General features: G+C 42.9%; 1 pseudogene; it reads left to right on the forward strand.

Annotated features, from left to right (window-relative positions):
• The first annotated feature begins 6,165 nt into the window (after positions 1 to 6,165).
• LOC115142121 (octanoyl-[acyl-carrier-protein]:protein N-octanoyltransferase LIPT2, mitochondrial-like) lies at positions 6,166 to 7,154 on the forward strand (annotated as a pseudogene).
• Positions 7,155 to 7,175: the final 21 nt, after the last annotated feature.

Raw genomic sequence — 7,175 nt, forward strand, 5'->3', positions numbered from 1 at the left:
GGGTGTTGTTATCGTGACCAGTGAACTGAGATAAGGCGGAGCTTTACCTAGCATAGACTTATAGATGACCTGGAGCCAGTGGGTCTGGTGACGAATATGTAGCGAGGGCCTGCCGACTAGAGCATACAGGTTGCAGTGGTGGGTGGTATAAGGTGATTTGGTAATAAAACGGATGGCACTGTGATGGACTGCATCCAGTTTGCTGAGTAGTGTTGGAAGCTATTTTGTAGATGACATCGCCTAAGTCGAGGATAGGGTGATAAGTAACAGTAACAGGGGCATCGAGACAGCCCAGGAATGACTCTGACATGGTGCTGTTCGTTGATAGTTCTGCTTATATAGATCAAAGCACAGGGAAGGAACATGTTGCTTTTTCTGTGGTAGATATTGCAGGAGAAATAAAAATTGTACAGCCCTTACCAGAATATTTATCAGCGCAACAGGCAGAATTGTTATCTCTTGTGAATTAGGGGCATGAAAGGCACTTACTGTTTATTAAGACTCAGCATGTGCTATTGGGGATAGTTTGTCATGGTGTGGGGTTTGGAGAGCAAGAGGGTTTACTAATACCACAGACACACCTATTAAAAACAGACCTTATGTTGATTGAAACTATCCGAAAACCTAACAATTTGGCTATTGTTAAGGTTGAGGCACACGCGGGTTGGAGTGATTATGCTGGTATTGGTAACAGCATAGCTGATGAGGAGGTCAAATTGGCTGCTTCCCGTTGTAACACACATGCATTCTATTTTTAGTTGTTTGTGTCATCTGAAACTACTGATCTTGAGAAACAGCAGCAGGCTGATATTTTGTCTGCATGCCCTGTTTTATACCATCAACCATGATCTCTACTATTTGTCGATTGGCTCATGGTGTGAGCCATTCGCCAAAGGGGGATATGTGGAGAAGATTTCGGCCCAATGGTTTTGCCCAAATTTGAATCAGCATAAAGAACAGTTAATTTACCATTGTGCGACATGTTTGTTATATAACATAGACAAGGGAACTCCACTGCAACCAGGGAAGTTCCCAACTCCAAAAGGATATTTTTGTCCACCTTGCTATGGATTTCATAGACATGGTAGATTGAAAAGAAAGAAAGAGATGCAGCCTGGTGATAATTGACAGGTTCACCAGGTGGGTGGACGCATTTCCCACCACCAACTGCGATGCGTGAACAGTTGCCAAATTGCTAGTCAGAGAAATTATACCCAGGTACGGTGTGCCTGAGGTTTTGCCTGCAGACAATGCCACCCATCTCATAGGAGATGTGGATGCTAAAGTGGCCCAAATGATGGGTGTTGACCAGAAGTTTGTGTCCATCTATCACCCGCAAAGTAACAGGATTACAGAGGAGGCTAATCAAAAGATCAAAGTGGGGCTTGCAAAAGCCTGTCATTCCACAAAAATGAGCTGGGTGGAATGCTTGCCCCTTGTCCTCGTGAAAATGCGCAGCAGCCTTAACAAAGGTATTGGGTGTACACCTTACGACATGTTAACAGGACGACCCATGAACACACCAGGTGTTTGACCTATGACTGACCGACAGATAGACATAACTGAGGCACAGTGTGATCACATTGAGTACCTGAAAGAACTAACCTCTATTGTCAGGTCTCTCCACTCTGCCCATAGGAAAGCAAACAAGGTTCACCCAGGTGAAGACCCTGACGAGCTTCCCATAAACGTTGGAGACTGGGTGAAAATCAGAGTTCACAAGCGAAAATGGAAAAAATGGAACCAACCACGATGGATGGGTCCATTCCAGGTGACACCAACAGCCCTGCGAGTGTCGGAGAGGTTCGGCTGGCATCATCTCTCCCACTACAAGCATCTCCCAGAGTGGAAGCCATGGATGAGCGACTGGAGGGAGGGAGGGAGGAAGGGAGGGCAAGTCCCCGAGAACATCTGAAGAAGAAGGTTCGAGCCAGATGGTCCGAGAAGGTCCAAAGAAGAAGGATGTCTGATCTAAAGGACAGTAGCAGAGGGCCCAGACCAAAAGGCCGGAAAGAAAGATGAAGAAGAAGGCTCTAGCCAATGAGCAGAAGAAGGATACATCATTTCACACTCACACGCAGGTTCTATAACTAGGAAACAGAGACTACACCGGGTCTGGTGGTTTGTTTTTCCCCATCATCCTTTCCATGGGTCTCCTTGTGGGTGCAACCACGGGACCCCCTGGGGGATCTGAGGAAAACAACAAATGGATACAAATGGTGAGAAAAATTGGAAATCAGACGAAGAGGCCAGGAACCCAGATTTGAGTATTTAAATAGCCTACATCAACCACTGAGCTGTTCGGGAGTCAGGCTGAGCCTATGAGAAGGACGGATTTTGAATGTGGGTTTTTATACTTTATGCAGAGAGGTAATGAGAAACAACCTACTAGGCGAAAGGAGACCACAGGACTCTTCTTTGGGAGAAGAACTGAGAGGTTACCCGGCGATTATGGGATACATGTATTTTGAGTTGGTCACAAGAAGGGAGCAAATTTACCTAATGTGGTAGAAGGAAACAGGCAGATCCCTCTATGGCCTAGAACTCGCCTCGGGAGAGGTGAGTCAGTCTTCACGGTAAGAACTACCCATTCTGTACTGTGTCATTATCCCAGCAGGCACCCGTGGATAGAATTGTTAGGACATGGAAGCTTGAGCATGAATCCCATACTGACCTCCCTAAGCCCGAAGTCAACCCCTGCCCTGTGTCTTTGTAATGATGGGAAGGAAGATATGGGAGATACTAGAGCTTGCCGTGTATATATGGGTCAACTGAGAGAAGAGTATAGTGATAGGAGAAACTATGCTAAAGGGGAATTTAGTGTGTTAGACTTACAGCATCAGGTGACAGGTGACATCTCTCCAGGATAGAGGAGCACCTTTTGGATGGATGTGGGTATGCAGTGACAAGGGGTCCCTCACTTTACCTCCTGGATGGGGGGATGTTGTTATTTGGGGAGAACAGAAATGTTTAAGAATTCCGGTCACCAACCTTTTCAATGAGACAGGTCAAACCAACTCTGGGGAACTGAAGCACGCCAAACGACTCATCCCAGACAACCAGGAAGCCTATGGTCATGTCCTACTCTCGGGTGAGATTTTTGGTATGTCAGTCACCTGGGGTGTGGCTGTCCTGGGAAAGTGGGTAAAAAATGTAACCTACTCTTTACAGGCCCATATGAATTTAACGATCTGAGGATTTAGCCAACTCTCATTAGATGTCCAAAATCTAAAAGCAGTCTTTGGCTGCCATGAGTTGGCTTTAGATTATCTTTTGGCGAAGGAAGGAGGACACTGTAACGTACTAGGTATTGTTGATCCTGACAATTGTGTTATGCTCCTCCCTGACTCCTCTGAGAATATGACTGCGATAATTGATAAGATTGCTGATCTTAGTAAAAACTCTTTCAAAATTGGAAAAATCTGTCTTTGGCAAAATTGGTGACTGGTTTAATGCTAAATTTTTAAATGTAATGGGGAAAGTTATGTTAACTTTGTTTTCATTGTTTACTCCTATACTTGTAGGAGGTTTGGTGATGTTGGCTGCTGTTTATATTTGTAAGAAAATCACTGTAACTGCTCTTGAACATGCTGGAGTGATGGTGTTGGTGGAAGCTGATACAAATTGTGCTGAAGGTGAGACTGGTGCATTTCTGGTTTCTCTTAATCCCATTGTTCTTCCCAGGACTCAGGAGGAATGGGAATATAGACAGACTCACCCCACCACCCCACCAGGAACATCACGAGTTGTTTCTCCCTGTAGCAGGCCATCCCTGGGATCAAATGGATCCGGGTGATTTGCCAAATCTGTTTGATTTCAGAGGAGAATATTATGATTGAAACTGTGAGACTAATTAGTCTCAAAGGGTGGATTGGTGGGGGTCACCTTGGGGTCATGATATGGGCTGCACCAAATGATTGATGTATTCATGCTTATGTTGTATTAATAGAAGGAGAAGGGCTATAAGACCCTCCCCCACTACATTTATAGGGTCCTGGACCACAGATTACCAATATATGCATTATAAGGTTTAATACTGTTCCACAGTTCTTTTCTAGTCTCTGCCTCTTATCAGAAACGGTCTGAGCAGATGTGTGAGCCATTGCAGTCAAAACAGGGTGTCTGTGAGAAAGCGCCTCAAGGCTAAAAGAGACACATAGACACAGACCCCTGCAGGGGAGTAAATAGATAAGAGACAAGTCAGACATACCACTGTAAGCCACACTTGAATGGAAAATTACTGCTGAGCTCTTAGAAAACACTGGACTATTGTTTTCTCCTGCAAGTTTTTAGAACTGTATATGTATGGGCTTGGTCTCATGAGTAGAAGGTGTTGACGTAGGCAGTTACATCACTAGGGGTTGACGGCAACTATACTAAAGCAACTTTAACCTTTTTTATTTTGCGGAACTTACTCTGAAACATACGTGATGTGCTTCCGTTGTTAACTTCTGTCTGCAATTGCATTAATAAAGATTTGATTGATTTACTTAAAGAAGATATTGTCTGACTGCTGATACTTTGTTAGTTACTTTTGATGTTTAGTCGTTAAACACGAATGTTCCACACGAGGACGGTATGGAAAATATGGAACATTTTCTTCTGCAACGTGACCCTAATGAACTACCTGCATTATAACATTGGCTGAAATAGTACTCACACACAACTATTTCATGTTTCAGGCAGACCCCGCTGTGGTTTGAGCATGCAGCTGCATCATTTACTTCACCTGTCATTTAAAAAACAGCTCGTTTTATGTTTGCCTTTGTATAATTCTAAGTATCTTAATTTGATTAAATTACCTTTCACACTTTCATGAAATGTAGGTACGGTATTATAAATAGGTTCTTAGATGTTTATAGAAATTACATATTTATCCCCAGAGAAAATGTATCTGCTGAGCAACTATAAATAGTGTCACAGTTTACAGGTTTGTAACGGTTCAAATACATGCAAATGATGGTCTGTGGTAAAACTAAACAGCAAAATATCACTGAAAAACTTTACAGCTAGATGAATCAATCATCAGTTCAGTAATTCTGATCGTGTCTGCTTCACAAGTGGATAGTTTTCAAGACTTTCATGCAATGGCCAAGAAAGTGAGGAGCACCAAGAGCATTGTGCAGAGATATTTCATGAGGATTTGCTCATATTGACTGTTCTTTAGAGTAGTTGCAATATGACAGTTTCTCAGGTTTAGCCTATTCTTTGCAATCAGTCCTAGTTAACTTAATAAGACCAGTAGTCATGAGTCAGAGCTTGTGTTTTTTTTGTTTTTTTTACTTTGTTTTTATTGTAGGATCACAAAGTACAAATAAAAGTCAAATAAAAGAACAACAACAACAACAAAAGATCTGGCAGTTACAGTGCACTTCATACCTAATAAAACTGACCTGAAACATAGGGACCAGTGGACAGTACATGTTGGAATTGAATAGTATCATGTGTACTTACATTAGCCTATTCCTAGACCTGCCCTTCTTGCTCTTGTCTGAATAATGTTACAGAGCTACTAGTGAAATAAAAAATTGGTTCCACTCTATGTCTCCCCACTAAATTTAAACACTCAAGGAACTTATCAGGGCTGCATGACAATAATCTAATTTGACTCCCTCATGCCATTCCTTTCATCTGTGTAAAAATACTGGATAGGTGAAATGCCCTTATCCTACCTGGCATATGCTTTTACCAGTCCTGTTTTTTCAGGTCGGTGTAGATGGCGGGAAATTGACAAGAAGGTAGATACCACCTCTACCCCCAATGCCCAGGCCTGGTTCAAGTACTTATGAAATCAATGTATAATTATCTCCATATCCTGGACCTAACTGGACAGATGGGTGAAAGCAAGGGGTTCCATTAACTTTCACAAATCTACTATAGGCCTAACAGACTACCTTGGGGAAAGGGGGAAGTATTCAGAGGGGGCTCCATAGACATTTTCTCTCTGATGTTGTTCGAACAGTGAAATACTAGAGGGCAGTAATGTGACCCTCTTTGCCTCATAACAGAAAGGCTTCGGGTTACAACCCGGTCCAGGTGGAGGCAATGACGCACCACTCAGCTGGTTGAACTGCCACTAAAGATAAAATAACGAATCCAATATGGTTGCGCCCGTGGCGTGGATGTCATGATGTAACAAAGACTACAAGTGATGATGACAATTTAACAATAGTAGACTAGCGATTTAACATATCAGCCCCCCATCTACGAGATCTCGACACTGGAGACCCTGAATCATGGAGCCAGGCATGATCAAACACAGGCAAAGGATGCAAAGTTCGTTGTGAAAGATGCGAGCTGCATTGTCTACTGTACTTTATGTCCTTCAGAATAGAAACTTGGAGTTGCCTGTCTATCGAAAACATTGAAAAGGGAGTTTACACTCAATTATCATAAAAAATGCACCCTTCAACAGCAGCAGCTGAAGTGATCCAGTTGGTTCGTATTTCCTATGCGCGTGCATTACAGGTACAGCAACTCTATGTTAGGAGACATCTGGATTCTAAAGACAAATTGCACAATGCTCTGCTACTGTGTGAACACCCGCCAGTCTACACCATTAGAACTAGACATTCACCATTCGAAGAGGAGCAAAGACTCAAACTCCTTGGTGCTGAATTCTTTCGTAGCAACCGTGGAGGGTTCATAACTATCCATGGCCCAGGGGAGTTGGTGTGCTACCCAATAATCAACTTGGGCTGCTTCAACAAAAGTGTGAAATGGTATGTATTTGAGCTGGAGAGGACTGTCTTCAACCTTTTCAGGAAGTATGTGTTAAAAGCATCCTCCTCCCCAGACACCGGGGTCTTGGAAACAACAAGATATGTTGGTAGGTTAACCCTTGATTTAAATAACCTTTTTTTTTGCTATGTTTACACCAACAGGGCTACAATGTGTCATGCTTGATATCACAGTCAAATGTTTCCTCTTTCAGGAATCCATTGTGGGAGATACATAACATTGGCACTCAACTGCAACACAGATATGGGCTGGTTTGAAAACATTGTGGGATTGTTGGCAAAGGTGTCACCTCCCTCAGTCAAGAACTGGGGTGAGATCTCTATATTGAAGAAACCATCCCACGACTGCTGGAAACTTTCAGTGATCAGTTTGACTGCACACTGCTTCATGGATAATATTCTAATAACAATTAAACAATGCACGGTAAATAAAAC

This window comes from Oncorhynchus nerka, linkage group LG14 (assembly GCF_034236695.1).
Source record: "Oncorhynchus nerka isolate Pitt River linkage group LG14, Oner_Uvic_2.0, whole genome shotgun sequence".
Taxonomy (NCBI): Eukaryota; Metazoa; Chordata; class Actinopteri; order Salmoniformes; family Salmonidae; genus Oncorhynchus; species Oncorhynchus nerka.